A 17,073-nucleotide genomic window follows, 5' to 3' on the forward strand; every position below is an offset into this window, starting at 1 on the left:
GCCTCAGCCTAATGCCAATCAAGCTTTCAACAGCTCAGGAAGGGAATAAGCATTTGGAGGGAGAAGAAGGAGCAGCTTGGACCACTCAGCTTAACATGCGGCACAGTTCCCATCAGACCAAGACTGAGAAGCAGGCCCAGGCCCAGCACTCAGTTGGGGTAGACGAGGAGGGTCATAAATATTTATGAAGACAAGAAGAATTCTGCCATCTGGATCTCCCACCCTCTGCCCTGGACAACATTCAGCCCCAGCTTCCACTCTCCTTGCCATTCCCATCCTATCTGGAAACATTCCCAGCCCCTCAGGAACCTGGAGAAAGGGCTCCCATCCTCAGCAGGACAGGCAGAGGTCAGGGATCACGAAGATCTGGGCAGAAGGAAGTATGCGGTAGCTACTTCCCCAGTCTGGACTATGGGTCGGGAAGTTGGGTTTACCAGTCAGACCAGCCCCTCACATCTGTGGGGCCCAGAGTACAAATGTCTAAATATTTGTAAGCTATAAATCAGCCACATTGAAATCCACATGCCCCAGCAGCAACTCACAGCCCTGCAAGCTTGGTAGTACATTCAGCAACACAGCCTGGGCTAGAGGTGGGATGTGGGAGGGACACAGACTCCCAGTGGGCACCCCATGTGGGCCCAGGGACACCTTGCTCTGGGCATGAGCAGAGGGGAGGCAGAGCAGGCCGCCTGACTCAGGGCACTGGGCCTCATTAACTAGTGAAATGCAGAGACGCTTCTTACCGATGACCACATTTCCTCCTCACATCAGCCTTGCTAGGTGAGTTTCATGAAATGCCCATTTTTCCAGGAAAGAAAGTCAAGTCAGAGAGAGAGAAATAGACTTGTTCACACTCACAGCTGTGGCAGATGAAAATCTGAGCTCTAAGGCCCATCCTCTCTCTCCTAGGCCAAGCTGTAGCCCCTGCTTGAAGCAAACCACTCCTTGGGCAACTCATCCACTCACAGACCTGTCCTACTGCCTGAAAACAGGAGCTTCAGCTGTTTCGAGGCCCCTTCGACCCGGACCCAGCTTTTACCTTTGTTTCCCAAAGCTGGGAATTGAATAGGGCAAAGGGGGTGGAGGGTCTGGCTCTGTGTCCATCTCACTCCTACCAAGCAGCACTGGGGCTGAATCAAGCCTTGATTTAAACACTAAACTCTCCCACAACTCTGGGCCTCTGTTTCCTCATTGGTAAAATGAAGACTTTTAAATAAGCATTGGAGAAAAGGAAATTAAGAATATAATTCCATTGACAGTAACATCAAAAAGAATAAAATACTTAGGAATAAACTTAACCAAGGAGATGAAAGACTTGTACACTGAAAACGATGAAACAATGCTGAAAGGAATTAAAGAAGACACAAATAAATGGAAAGATATTCCACGCTTATGGATTGGAAGGCTTAATATTGTTAAAATGTCCATACTACCCAAGGTCTTCTATAGAATGAATGCCCTAACAAAATCCCAAAGGCAATTTTTGCAGATATAGAAAAAAAAAATCCTAAAATTCATATGGAATCTCATCCCAGAGGACCCTAAATAGACAAAACAACCCTGAAGAAAAAACAACAAAGCTGGAGCCTCACACTTTCTGTTCTCAAAATATTACAAAGTACAATAAGCAAAACAGTGTGGTATTGGCATAAAGACAGGTATACAGAACAATGGAGTAGAATAGAGAGCCTAGAAATAAACCTCCACATATATGGTCAAATGATATCTGACAAGGGCCAAGACTACACAATGGAGAAAGGACAGTATCTTCAACAAATGGTGATGGGGAAACTGGATATCCACATCAGAAGAATGAGGATGGACCGTTATCTTGTGGCAAATACAATTAACTCAAAGCATATTAAAAATTAAAACAAAAGACCTGAAACTATAAAACACCTACAAGGAAACATAGGAGGAAACTTCATGACATCGGAATGGACAATAGTTACCTGGGTATGACACCGAAAGCACAAGTAACAAAAGCAAAAATGGACATATGGGACTCCATCAAACTTAAAAACTTCTGCATAGCAAAGGAAATAAACAACAGAGTAAAAAGGCAACCTACAGAGTGAGAGAAAATATTTTCAAACCATATATTGGATAAGAGGTTAATATCCAGAATATATAAAGAACTCTTATAACTCAATAACAACAAAAATAACCAGTTAAGAGGTAGACAAAGGACCTGAATAGACATTTCTCAAAAGAAGCTATACAAATGTCCAAGAAGCATATGAAAAGACGTTCAACATCATTAATCATCAGGGAAAAGAAAACAATAAAAACCACAGTGACATATCACCTAACAAACATGAAGCTGGCCACCATCAAAAAAGCAGAAAATGAGTGTTGGTGAGGAGCTAGAAAAATTGGAACACTTGTGCACTGTTGGAGGGAATGTAAAATGCAGCAACTATGGAAAACAATACGGAGTTTCCTCAAAAAAATTAAAAACAGAACTACCATTTGACCCGGAAATCTCACTTCTGGGTATATTTCTAAAAGAATTGAGAACAGGATCTTGAAGACATATTTGCACACACCCATATTCATAGCAGCACAATAGCAAGAAGTGGAAGCAATCCAAAAGTCTATCAGCCAATGAAAGGATAAACAGAATGTGGTATGTATATATAAGGGAATACTATGAATCCCTTAAAGGGGAGGAAATCCTATCATCTGCTATACCGGTGGATGAAACTTGAAGATACTATTAATAATCCAATTACAAAAAGACAAATACTGAGTGATTTCACTTATATAAGGTATCTAAAGTAATCAAATTCACAGAAATAGAGAACAGGTGGAGGGAGAAACAGGGAGTTGTTTTTTAATGAGGCTAGAACTTCAGTCATGCAAGATGAAAATGTTCTAGAGACCCATAGTACAAACAATGTGCATACAGTTAACAATACTGTAGTGTACACTTAAGTAAGTAAGCGAATTTATCTTTCATGTTTTCTACCACAGCAAAAAAATAAATTTTCAAAATGGGCCTAAGAAAGAGCAGATTGCAAAGTATATTGTACGTTTTTAACCTGGAATGATATGGCCCAGCTTTATGTCTTAACTGTGCAACCTTGGGTAAAACTGTTTCTCCTCTCTGGGCCTCATCTATAAAATGGGGACAATAACACCCGCACCTTATGAAGCCTTTGTGAGCATCCAGGAAGATGAAAGGTACAAAGTGTTTGGAAGGGACAGTGGTTAAGACCATAGACTCCTGAGTCAGGCAAACCTGGGTTCAAATCTTGCCTCTGCTGTGTCCTGGCTTCAGTGATGGGCAAGTACATCACTCTGAGCCTCAGGTCCTTTCCTGGTAAATGGAGCTGATAATATGCCAAGCACATATCCCCCAGAGTGATGTGGTAATTCAATGAATAATGTGTATAAAGTTCTTAACACAGTTCAAGGTATTCACAATTATCAGCTCTAAAAAGCTGGATCCACATGAATTCCAGGTAATCTGCTGGTTAGATCGAATCACATGTTTCTCAGAGCAGTGCCAGCTGTTTACAGGTGCCATAAACACTCGAGACTGGTTCCCAGAAGCTCGCAGGCTTAAGGATGTATCTGGAAGCATGATGTAGGTGGCTGGAAACTTGGGTGAGGTTGACATGATCAGTCGCAACGGTGCTATTTTAAAAGCTTCTGGGAACCAGTCACATCTTTTTATGGCAGCTGGGGACAGTAGGCAAAATGCCATTAGCCAACTCTTACCCAAGACAATTAATTTAACTTCCATGAGCCTCTGTTTACTGATCTGTAACAAATAATAGTAATAATTACCTACCTCGTAGGGTTGTAGTAAGGATTAAATAGAACATGCCTGATCTATAAGAGCTTAATGAATGGTGGCTACTGTTAGTCTTACTTCTCTATTCCAGATAGGGTTAGAGGTGCCCCCTCTGGTTCCCAAAACATAACGTCACACTGCATTATAATGGCTGCTGATTTCTCTTTCCTTCTGGATTAGGAATTCCCTTGGTGCAAGGCTTCTTTCTGGCAATTCAACAGTAGGCATCACAGGGCCTCGTACATGGCAAACACTCAAGAAATATTTACTAAATACATACACATGCACACATACACAGAGTCACACAGCCCCTCATCCTTCACATCCAAACCGTCACGCGCCAGTCTCAGCCATTCCCAGCCCTTAGATTCCCTGGGACAGTTAAAACACCATAGTTTAATCATCTCCCTTCTGTGAGTCCTAGTTTTCTCATCTATGAAGAGGGAATACTATCAACATTGACCTCACAGGATAGCCCTGAGGTTAAATGCTAAAGTGTTTGGCATATAGTAGGTGCTCAATAAATGAGTAACCTCCTATTCTGACTCTCCTGTTGCTTGGCAATTGTGCCCCAGGCTGGCCATGCTGGCAATACCCTCTAAAGATTCCCTCATGGAATGGTTTCATTACCATTTCTCCAAGAAGCAGGGGGATTTCAGGGAAATTAAGGGAGCAATTATCCTGAGCTCTGGGGCTCCCCACAGTTGGCAGTTCAAGGAGTCTAGCACCATGCCAGGTACATCTATTGGTGGATGAATGGAGCTGCTTGCCTGGGGAGAGTTCAGGGACAGGGTCTAGGGCCCTAGAGATGGAGGTGGCCCAGTATACCCAAGTTTCCCAAGTTTCCCATGTTCCTTCTCACTGCCGGCCCCACCAACCCCAGTATGTATATTACACTGATTAGACTCAGTCTCTACTCAGCTGGCCTGGGACCTCCTGGTGGAGTTGGGGGACCCCCGGCCTGGCCTGAATCTCTCCCATCTCTCAGATACCCTGTCTGTGAGTCTTGAGTCACCCTTCCCCCTCTGCTTGTTTTCTGGAAGTTGGACAGAGCAGGGAGGAGGGAGTGGGGAGGCATTTCCGCCCCCGGGCTTTCCCCGGCACTGGGCACACCCCTCTGTTATACCAGTAATCACACCAATGGACTATGTCTTCCCTGCCTGGGAGATCCTGAGTCTTGCTGGTACCCTCGTAGGTACCCAGGACCCGGCCTAAGGGAAAATACAGGGTACAGGGCTCAGGCCTGGGGTCACATAGATCCAGATCTGCACCTGGCTCTGCTCTTTCCTTTCTGGTCTTTGGCTCTTGCAGCCTCCTCTCCTTCATTTGCAAAATACTAAGAAAACCTTCCTCGCAGTGTAGTTGTAAGAGCAGAATGAAGCAACTTATGCATGGTTATTGCTCAGTAACTGTGAGCTTCCCAGATTTCTGAAAATGTTGGTTGAACGAATGAACGAGCGAACAAATTGGCCATCCACCAAACCAGCCACAAGCAGGGATAGCTGAACAGAAGCCACAGGAACTGGGATCAGAGGATCTGAACTCAGGCCTCAGCCCTGCCACCCATCAGCCTGAGTGAGTCTCTGCCCAATTCTGAGCCTTGGGCTCTTTATCTGCAAAATGCCACCCTCCAAAGCATTGATGTGAAAGGAAATGAGATCATTGGGAGTGATAAAGGGTTGGTAAACAGTAAACAACTTGATAAGTTGAAGTGGACTTCTTAAACTATATAGGGATCTGCACAGATTTTTTACATGCTTTTCCCATCAGCCAGTGAGCTAACTCCAAACCCAGGCCCTATAGAACAAAAGGGGTGGAAGGAGCTGCTGAGTGGTAGTCTTCCCCCAACATGTTCTCTCTCTGTCACACACTCACACAGCCTGGCTCTGGACCCCCTTGGGCTGAAAGCACAGGGCAGAAGAAGGTACCAACCTCTCAGCTGGTTTAGTTGCTGATCCTGCTTCTGGGAACTGTTACACTGGGCCAGGCCCACCTGCAGGTTGGTCAAGCTCCAGGCACATGTGGACATAGCCAGAGCCAGCTCCCCAGCCCACCCCACACAACCACAGACACACATGCACACACCAGAAGCTTCTCTCCCTTCCCACCATCAGCCAAGGAACCCAACAGTATGGCTGCTCAGAGAGGTGGTTGCACTGGGGACCCAGAATGTGTCCTTCTGGGAACAGGCTCCACTCCCAATCCAGACACATCTCCCATGACCAGTTGAGCCCATAGCTCAGCTGTAGCCCACCCTCTGCCCCCTGAGCCAACCCTTAGTGGGGTGGAGGGACCAGTGTGGAAAAGGAGGGACTGCCACTGAAAAAGAATACCCCCTTCTCGACAAGGCCACGTTCGCAGGCTTGGGGTGGGGAGCAGGAGGTCTCTCCATAAAGCTCTCCCTATAAAAGGACAACAGACAAGATCCTAGGCTCTCATCACAAACTCCCTCCCACTGCAAAACCAGTCAGGAGTGGAAAGTCGGTCCAGGAGGCACAATTTGTCACTAATGCCATAGACCGTGAATCCCTCACCCGAACCTTGACTGGACCGATGGGGAAATCCAGCTCAGAGAAGAGAAAGGACTTGCCCAAGGTGCTAACAGTGCTGGGGCAGAGCTGGGACCAGATGCTGGGCCTCCTGCCCTCTGTCTCTTCTTTTTCAAGTACAACATACTACGTATCATCCATGGATTCCACTCATATCCTAAGATCATATCACGCACCAAACTCAAACAAGACAAACTCCTCACGGTACAGCATTTACAGTAAGAATTGCAGTGTCAGTGTTTGTGGTAACACTGGCTCACGTTTGCACAGCATCTGATGACTGACAAAGCAGTGTCCCACCCAGCCTCACCCTTCATCCTCTGCACAAACCCACCAGGTCAGTACTTTAAACCCCAGTCTGCAAAGGAGGAAAGTGAGGTTCCTGAGTTGCCCAAGGCCCCAGCTTTTAAGCAAGAGCTGAAATCAAAACCCTGGGTATCCACCTCCAGCTCAGGGTCACTTCTTCCCCCTCAGAGCAGACTTCTTTCCTTGGCTGCATTGTCAATACCTAAGGGCAGGGATGTATGTCTCTTTCTTTAGCTTCCCCAACACCTGCGTGCACACACACACACACACACACACACACGCACACACACACACACACACACACACACCAAGCGCCCGCAGCACAGCTGGGTATTCAGTCAGAGCTAAATCAGAGCTGCCTGAAGGCTTGGGAAAGACTCTGCTGGTTCCTTCATTCTTCACAGGTCAGCAAGTGTCTGGACAGCAGCTCTGGTTCCCCAAGCCCATATCAGGACCTGCTGCCAGCAAAGGACAGGAGGTACCAGCCTGTTCCCTGTCCCTGCACCGGGGACCTGATGAGGGAAACTGGTTGTGGGCCAGCTTCCTCAACCCCCAGGAAAACCTAACATCTAGTGAGTTCCTAAATACCCATCCCTGTACCAGACCCTTTACCTTTCCCGACAGTCTTGCTGGGGAAGTGGCATTAGCCTCATTTAAGAACTTAGGAAGCTGAGGTGCCTAGAGGGAGTACAATTTGGCCAAGGTCACATGGCTCGTGAGGTAGATGGCATTCAGCTCCCTGAGATCTAGGTAGCCTCCCTCATCACCACAACCACCTCCCAGTGAGGCCTCTGAGGTCACTTCAGCACTGCCTTGACCTCAGAGAACCAAAAAGGGGAGCTGGATTTCCTGGGTAATTTGGTCACAACAAATTATTTTTAAACATGAGACTCTGGGCCTGAGGAAGATGTGAAAACAGTGTCTTAAAACATACTACTTATCATCCATGGATTCCACTCATATCCTAAGATCATACATATCATGCACCAAACTCAAACAAGACAAACTTGGGCACAGGCTAGGGGCAGGACTTTGGGCTCCTGAGAACATTTTCACATGCCTCCCCCTTGCCCAGCCAGGGCTGGGCGCCCCCTTACCTGGACCGGGAGCAGTGGCTGCAGCTGTGGGATCTAAGTGTCTCCGTTTGCAGACCCAGCCTCTGTGCTGTCTGGAAATTGCAGAAGTGAGGAAACAGAGTTAGCCACTGCCAAGTCACCCCTGGGAGGAAATGCCCCAGGGCCTCTCCACCGGATAGCACAGCCAGCCCCGAGTTGGGTCACCTGGACCCGGGGCACTGCTCAGAGGTTTCTCACAGAGCGAGGGGCAGGGGGTGAGGGCAGCGGCCACCAAGCTCGAGGGCTGGGATGAGAAAGACAAAGGGCAAAGAGAGAGCAAGAGGTGAGAGAGCGTGCACTTGAGAAAGAGCACGAGAGCGAGAGGGGAGAGAGGAGAAAGTCAGGAAGAAATGGGAGATGGAGGGAGGAAGGCCAGAGTATAAACAGTTATATACAGAGAGAGAGAGAGAGAGCACGCGGAGGAACAAGGACACACAACAACCAGGGAGTTAAAAGAGAAAAAGATGAGACTGACAGTGAGTGTGTGTCTGTGGGACCATGAGAGACAAAAAATGAGAGAAAGGGAGAGAAGGAGGAAAGGGGGAAAGGAGAAAAGGGAGGGATGGGAGGGGCTCAGAAGAGCTGCCGTGGCCAGTGGCATGGCTGGACTGGGCTTCCCTGGTGACGCAGGAAGAACCCGTGGGGACAGAATGCTGCAGGCCTGGGGGAAGGAGGATATGTCATAAGACTCTGAACAGAAGTTTGGCAGCAGATGAGTTAGTGGGAATAGTGAGGGTGAATAAGTGTGGGCAACTGAGGGGGTGAACACGGGAGTGTAAGTGTGCGTGAGTGTGAAAGTCAGGTGGGTGGAAGCTTTGCATGTACATAAATCAGGGAGGGACCAGAGCTCCCTGCCTCAGGATCTACTCCATTTACCTACTCATTCACTCACTCAATAAAGGTAAAAGGCGCTGTAGTGGGTGCTATCCCTCATATATCAGCCAATCCAACACCCTCCTACACACAGAGGGAAACAGGTCCAGACAGGACCAGGGTCCCACAGCAAGGCAGGAACAGAGCAGAACCCAGAGAAGAGGCCCCTGACCCCCACACCAGCACCACGCAGCATCCTGCCCCAGCCATGCTAGGTATCTGGGCTAGCCTCCTCCTGGTGACTGGGACCCCCACTGCTGTCCCTTTGCAAAGCCAAAAATGGATCTGAAAGGACAAACCATCTGTTTGTCCTCAGCCCTGAAGAACTAGAGCCAAACATTTGCCCCTCTCCTACAGCTCCACCTCCATCACGCACAGCAGACACACCCAACTACTGACACATAACTTTTGCAGGCTCACATACACTCAGTGCATGTTATCACTGCAAAGACCCCCCACTCACAATTACATTCCTCCACTCACACACACACAGGAGCCCAAATGTGTTATCCCTTACTCACATTTGCCCAGAGTCACCTCTTCCTCCAGTTCATTCACACACACTGTTCCGCATTCACCCACCACACACACTCTCCCAAATCCCTCTATGTGGCCCAGGCCTCCTGCTAGGGGCCCTGAAAAGGCCCAGTTTTGTCATCACCCCTCATCCCCCCTTGGAGGCATTTTGAACTTTGAATGCTCTGAGACACAAGAGAACATGGTCTGTTCATTGCATTTGACCTTCACACCCACTATCCACCTGAAAGCCTAGGTCTGCTCCCCAGTCCAGATCCTCTTTTCTAAAACTGGCTTCACAGTCTGAGGAGCTCTCCACCCACCACACACCAGGTGAGACATCAAGCTTGGAGGGACCTCCAGGATTAACCAGTCTGCATTTGACCACAGACTCCAGGAACACCTGTCTCAAACCTCCTTTTCAGTAGTCCCTTACTTATATCCATGTAGCAACTGAATTCTGGTACTTCTTTGGGATTATCAATAAGCAGAGTGTGTAGGCAGAAATTATTATCAATCTTTTACAATTGAAGAAACTGAGATTGCCTCCTCCTTTCTCTCACACCCGCATCCATTCTGTTAGCAAATTCTGTCAGTTCTACTTTAAAACATATCCAGATCTGAATCTAAGCAAGTCTTTTAGAGCTCACCTTCAGTTTGTAGGAAATACAGGAGACACAAGAACAAATGAAAGGACCTTGCAGAGAAGCAATCAGCCAAATCCAGAATGTTGGACAAAGACACTCTACAGGACAACTGTTCTGGCTCCTTCAACAGATCAACCACACGATGAAAAAAACAGGAGGAAGGAGACTGCTCTAGATTAAAAAGAGACTTAAGGAACATAATCAAATATAACCTGTGGATTTCTTTTGGACCCTGAATGGATCAAACCAACTTTAAAAGACATATGTATCAGTTCAGGTCCAGGAAAGAGATGGCACACTGCAAATGGGCATTCTGAGGCAACAAGGACTACTTAAATTGGTGAGGGCAGTATACTAGAAAACCAGAAGGAACCATGTTGTGCCCCCAAGGCTACCAACAGGGGGAGCCCTTATACTCTCAAGAGCTGATGAGAGGGAGCAGTTACTGGAACCCTGAGAGGGTAGCCTTCTGGAGAGGGGTGCCTGACAGGAGCTGTGAACTTGGTTGATAAGATGTTGCTGCTCCTCAATGACCTGACAGAGAGGGAACCAGGAAACACCTAAATCACTCATCTTCCACCCTCTGATGTCTTACCAGTGCTTCCCATTGGCTGAGCCCAACCAGTAGTGAGGGAGATGGTTAATGTAGTCCAAATGGCTCCCACAGAGCAGGGTGGAGAAGGGTACAGAGTGGATCTGGAGTGGAAAACAGGAGCTATCCAAGACAGATATACTTGAGAAATCAGAGAGAATTTAATATGGACAGGATTTTAGATGATTTTAAGGAATTACTTTTATTTTTATTAAGTGATAATTGTGGTGTGTTATATGAGAAAATGTCCATATATATGGAAATGTTAGAGATAAAATTACAGGGAATTTCTTTAAAATATTACAGCCAAATAATGATAAAAAGAGAGGAAGGGAACAGAAAGGGAAAAGGAAACGAAGGGATGGGGAGGAGAGAGGAGAAGGAAGGATGGGAGGAAGGAAGAAAATGAAGGAAAGAAGGAGGGAAGGGAGGGAGCAGGCAAAAGAAGGAGGAAGGAAGAAAGAAAGAGGAAAGAAGAAAATTTATAAGACAATCAGAAATTTGAACACATCATATATTCAATTATATATTAAGGAATTAATATTAACAGTTAATGGTTTCACAGTTATGTTAAAAATAATTCTCATCTTTTACAGATACATAGAATATGTGTACAGATAAAATTATATAATTAGGATTTACTTCAAAACAACACATAACAGCACAAACACATGGAGGCTTAACAACATGCTTCTAAATAATCAAGGGATCAATGACCAAATAAAAACAGAGTCAAGCAATATATGGAGACAAATGAGAACAATAATTCAACACCACAAAATCTGTGGGACGCAGTGAAGGCCGTGCTAAGAGGAAAGTACATTGCAATCCAGGCCTACCTCAGGAAAGAAGAACAATCCCATATGAGCAGTGTAAACTCACAATTAGTGAAACTAGAAAAAGAAGAACAAATGAGGCCCAAAGTCAGTAGAAGGAGGGACATAATAAAGATGAGAGCACAAATAAATAAAATTGAGAAAAATAAAACAATAGAAAGAATCAATGAAAGCAAGAGCTGGTTCTTCAAGAAAATAAACAAAATAGATAAACCCCTGGCCAGACTTATCAAGAAAAAAAGAGAATCTACTCACATAAACAGAATCAGAAATGAGAAAGAAAAAATCACTATGGATACCACAGAAATACAAAGAATTATTAGAGAATACTATGAAAAATTATATGCTAAAAAACTGGATAACCTAGAAGAAATGAACAAGTTTCTAGAAAAATACAACCTTCCAAGGCTGACCAAGGAAGAAACAGAAAATATGAACAAACCAATTATCAGCAATGAAATTGAGTTGGTATTCAAAAACCTACCTAAGAACAAAACTCCTGGACCAGATGGCTTCACCACTCAATTTTATCAAACATTTAGTGAAGACCTAATACCCATCCTCCTTAAAGTTTCCAAAGAGTAGAAGAAGAGAATATACTTCCAAACTCATTCTATGAGGCCAACATCACTCTAATACCAAAACCAGGCAAAGAAACCACAAAAAAAGAAAATTACAGACCAATATCCCTGACGAACATAGATGCAAAAATACTCAACAAAATATTAGCAAACCAAATTAAAAAATACATCAAAAAGATCATCCATCATGATCAAGTGGGATTTATTCCAGGGATGCAAGGATGGTACAACATTCAAAAATTTATCAACATTATCCACAACATCAACAAAAAGGACAAAAACCACATGATCATCTCCATAGATGCTGAAAAAGCATTCAACAAAATTCAACATCCATTTGTGTTAAAATCTATCAACAAAATGGGTAGAGAGGGCAAGTACCTCAACATAATAAAGGCCATATATGACAAACCCACAGCCAACATTATACTTACCAGCGAAAAAGCTGAAAGCTTTTCCTTTAAGATGGGGAATGAGACAAGGATGATCAGTCTTCCCACTTATATACAACATAGAACTGGAGTTCCTAGCCACAGCAATCAGACAACACAAAGAAATAAAAGGCATCCAGATTAGCAAGGAAGAAGTCAAGCTGTCCCTGTTTGCAGATGACATGATATTGTAGATAAAAAACGTTAAAGAATCCACTCCAAAACTACTAGATCTAATATCTGAATTCAGCAAAGTTGCAGGATACAAAATTAATATGCAGAAATCTGTGGCATTCCTGTAAACTAACAATGAACTAGCAGAAAGAGAAATCAGGAAAAAAAACTTCACTCACAGTTGCATCAAAAAGAATAAAATACCTAGGAATAAACCTAACCAAGGAAGTGAAAGACCTATACTCTGAAAACTACAAGACACTCATGAGAGAAATTAAAGAAGATACGAATAAATGGAAACACATCCCATGCTCATGGATAGAAAGAACTAATATTGTCAAAATGGCCATCCTGCCTAAAGCAATCTACAGATTCAATGCAATCTCTAACAAAATACCAACAGCATTCTTCAACAAACTAGAGAAAATCGTTCTAAAATTCATATGGAACCACAAAAGACCCCAAATAGCCAAAGCAATCCTGAGAAGGAAGAAAAAAGCTGGGGGGATTATGCTCCACAACTTCAAGGTCTACTACAAAGCCACAGTAATCAAGACAATTTGGTACTGGCACAAGAACAGACCCATAGACCAATGGAACAGACTAGAGAGCCCTGATATAAACCCAACCATATATGGTCAATTAATATATGATAAAGGAGCCATGGACAAACAATAGGGAAATGACAGCCTCTTCAACAGCTGGTGTTGGCAAAACTGGACAGCTACATATAAGAGAATGAAACTGGATTATTGTTTAACCCCATACACAAAAGTAAACTTGAAATGGATCAAAGACCTGAATGTAAGTCATGAAACCATAAAACTCTTAGAAGACAACACAGGCAAAAATCTCCTGAATTTTTTCAGGAGCATGAGCAACTTCTTCCTGAATGCATCTCCTTGAGCAAGGGAAACAAAAGCAAAAATGAACTCATGGGACTATATCAAATTAAAAAGTTTCTGTACTGCAAAGGACACCATCAGCAGAACAAAAAGGCATCCTACAGTATGGGAGAATATATTTGTAAATGACATATCTAACAAGGGGTTAACATCCAAAATATATAAAGAACTCACGTGCCTCAATACCCAAAAGGCAATTAACCCAATTAGAAAATGGGCAGAGGATATGAAGAGACAGTTCTCCAAAGAAGAAATTAGAATGGCCAACAGACACAGAAAAAGATACTCCACATCACTAATCATCAGGGAAATGCAAATTAAAACCACAATGAGATGTCACCTCACACCAGTAAGGATGGCCAGCATTGAAAAGCCTAAGAACAACAAATGCTGGCAAGGATGCGGCGCAAGGGGAACCCTCCTACACTGCTGGTGGGAATGTAAATTAGTTCAACCATTGTAGAAAGCAATATGGAGGTTCCTCAAAAAACTAAAAATAGAAATACCATTTGACCCAGGAATCCAACTCCTTGGAATTTACCCAAAGAATACAACTTCTCAGATTCAAAAAGACATATGCACCCCTATGTTTATCACAACACTTTTTACAATAGCCAAGATATGGAAGCAATCTAAGTGTCCATCAGTAGATGAATGGATAAAGAAGATGTGGTACATATACACAATGGAATATTATTCAGCCATAAGAAGAAAACAAATCCTACCATTTGCAACAACATGGATGGGGCTAGAGGACATTATGCTCAGTGAAATAAGCCAGGTGGACAAAGACAAGTATCAAATGACTTCACTCATCTGTGGAGTATAAGAGCAAAGCAAAAATTGAAGGAACAAAGCAGCAGCAGACTCACAGAACCCACGAATGGACTAACAGTTACCAAAGGGAATGGGATTGGGGAGAATGGGTGGGAAGGGAGGGATAAGGGGGAAAAGGGGGCCTTACAATTAGCACGTATAATGTAGAGGGCGGGGACACAGGGAAGGCAGTATAACACAGAGAAGACAAGTAGTAATTCTATAGCATCTTACTATGTGATGGACAGTGACTGTAATGGGTATGTGGTGGGGACTTGATAATAGGGGGAGTCTAGTAACTATAATGTTGTTCATGTAAGTGTACATTAATGATAGCAAAAAAAACCTCTATTACTCTCAGGGGACACAATATATATGCATCAATATATAAAAACAAATTCAGGATATGATTAACTATGGGGAGAGAGGGACAGGGCAGGATTAGTTAGGTACACAGGAAACTTCTATTATATTTGTGATATTCAATTTAACTCGACAGTGGTATTTGTAATATTTATATATACAAGTCAAGAAACATGCCACATCATATATCAGGATTTACTTTAAAGTTACAGTAATTAAGACAGGCAGTCTAAGCCTAAGATAGACAAATAGTGCAAATGAACAGAACAGAGAAAGAGTCACTGGAGGAGAGGAATTAACTACAAATCCAGAGACCCCCAAGAGGCCTAAAGTAACTTGGGCAGTAGGTCCCTTCTCTCTGGGACAGTCAGTCCTGATGCTTGGCAAACGTCAAGCCTATCTTCCTCCTCCTCTCCATCAAAACCTATGCTTCTCTCTGGCTCTCTCTGGCTCTGTCTCCCTCAGTCTTATTTATTATTCCTCCTCCCTTAAACTCTGGGACTTTGAGTCCCAACTCTGCCACTGAAAAGCTGGGCCACCGGAGCCTCAGGTTCTTCACCTGTAAAGGGAAGATGGCCTCCCTACCACACAGTGGGATTAGGTCTATGAAGGACAGTGCCTGGCAGCTCCTGTCACTCTTCTCCCTCCCTTCCTCCTCTCCTTCATCCTTTCCCCACTCTGGTCAAGGCTGAGTCCTCCCTGCTCACCCTCGACAGCCTGGACACTCCTTCCGTGGCAAGTGAGAACTGCTCCCCTGCCCCAGATCATAAGAGGGGTCACTTCATCACGGCTGATCCTGAGAAGGCTCAGGGGTATGGCCAGGGCCCCCAGGAGCAAGATAACAGGGAGAAGATCCTGGCCCGGGGGACTCCCTGAGGATTTAGGGCAGGAGAGGACTTAGGACTCAGGTGGGAAGGAGCCCTAGAGCTCCAGGCCCCACTCTTCACCGGGACAGACAGAAGCAACTACCTGTGTGTCTAGGCAGGGGCACCGCTTGTGGAACCCATATGGCTAGAATGTTCTGTAACTGCTGTTACAAGAGGCCTCCAAGAGGTAACTCAGGTTCCTCCAGCAAGTGAAATTGGGAGGCTGGAGAACAAAAATAGGAGGCAGTCTTTCCACTGTGTATTTTTTCTCTCTTGAGCTTTTAACTTGTTCATTTGTTACCTCTTTAAAATTTTTAATTTAAAATTTAAAAATAAATAACAAAGAGGTAAACTCTGGGGTCAGGCTTACCTATGACTAAATCCCATTGCTGCCTCCTAGCTCTGGCATATTGGGCGTTTCTTAACCTCTCTGAGCCTTTATCGAATCACAGCTGTAAAATGAGGATAACAGTATCTACTTCATACAAGTATTACATAATTAAATAAGACAATGCTTGTAAGAGCATTGAGCATGATGTTTGACCGACAGTAGGCCTGTGATACATGCTAGCTAGCTTTTTTTATGATCAGCTTATGCTAAGTCCCAAGGCCATTAGGAAGCAGTACTCAGACAACCAGGAGAGGTGACCTCTTCCATCATGCTCCATGATGTGGCCACGACCCCTAGCTTGTTCCTGGCTGCACCCCTACCACTCCCGGTGTTGCTGCTGACTGGGCCCCAGCCCCTGCCTTGGCTGAGCAGTGGCATCTAAGGATCTTGGGGACCTGTTTGGGGGTGGAGTTCCTGTGACATGTACATGTAGTTGCATTGACGTATATGTGTGTATGGGATGTTTGTGTGTCTATGTGAAGAAGGTTTGTTTGCGAGTGAGCGGAGGGTCTTTCATGTCTGAGTTTGTGTGTCCTGCAAGGGTTTGTGTATAGTGTCTGTCAGTGCTGATGTACGTGTTTTATGTCTGCAAGGATGTGCAGTTCACCCTGTGGGTAACGACATGAGTCATGGGAGATGTGCTCATTGTGACAGTTTGTATATTGTGTGTAGTGAGAGGCATGATCCATATCAGTGGATGTCCATGGTCTGCTGTGTTGTGTATTTGTGAAGGGCCATGAAATGCTTGTGGGTGGGGAGGGTGTGTTGCATGTGTGCTGTGTGGGAGAATCCTAGGTCTGTTGGTGGTTGTGTGAAAGGTCCGTGAGGCATGTAAGGATGTGTGCTGTGTCTGCGACACAGTGGGGCTGTGTGTCCACTAGCGGTTGCTGATGGGAAGGAAGTCAGACCTAAGCCAGCGGACCCCTCCAGAGCTTGACCAGCCTCAGGGACTCTGCAATGCAGCTAGACAAAGTGGCCAAACTTGACCCTCTCACCCAGGCTACCAGCCTCTTACCTTAGAAACAGCAAGGGACAGTGGTCTACGAGGCAAGGTGACAAAGAGGCTGAAGAGAAGATGGGGGCCCCCAAAAACATGTTTCCTGGACAGCTTCTCAGGGAATTCAGGAAGTGGTGCCAGGAAGGAAGAGGCAGAGGGCAGGCCCAGACCTACCTGTGTGACTCACTTTACGCTCCAGTCCCCATTCAGCAGTGGCAGGATTAGGGGAGGCTTCCCTGCAGGCTCTGCTGAGTGGGCAGAGCATAACGCCAGATAGACAGCTCCTTGGGTGGAGCCCCGACCCCAGGGTCAC

At 45.0% G+C, this 17,073-nt stretch overlaps 1 protein-coding gene across 7 annotated transcripts in view; it reads right to left on the reverse strand.

Moving 5' to 3' along the window:
• PTAFR (platelet activating factor receptor) overlaps positions 1-16,870 on the reverse strand; it is a 32,373-nt gene extending 15,503 nt beyond the window's left edge. For 5 of the 7 annotated variants that reach the window (XR_012130081.1, XR_012130080.1, XR_012130079.1 and 2 more), the window contains exon 1: positions 7,755-8,342. The gene's annotated coding sequence lies outside the window, so the exon portion shown is untranslated. Of the gene's footprint in view, positions 1-7,754; positions 8,346-16,778 lie in introns of those variants that run through there. The other 2 variants (XM_073233478.1, XM_037010733.2) reach the window with 2 other exon arrangements.
• Positions 16,871-17,073: the final 203 nt, after the last annotated feature.

Source organism: Manis javanica, chromosome 4 (genome assembly GCF_040802235.1).
Source record: "Manis javanica isolate MJ-LG chromosome 4, MJ_LKY, whole genome shotgun sequence".
NCBI lineage: Eukaryota > Metazoa > Chordata > Mammalia > Pholidota > Manidae > Manis > Manis javanica.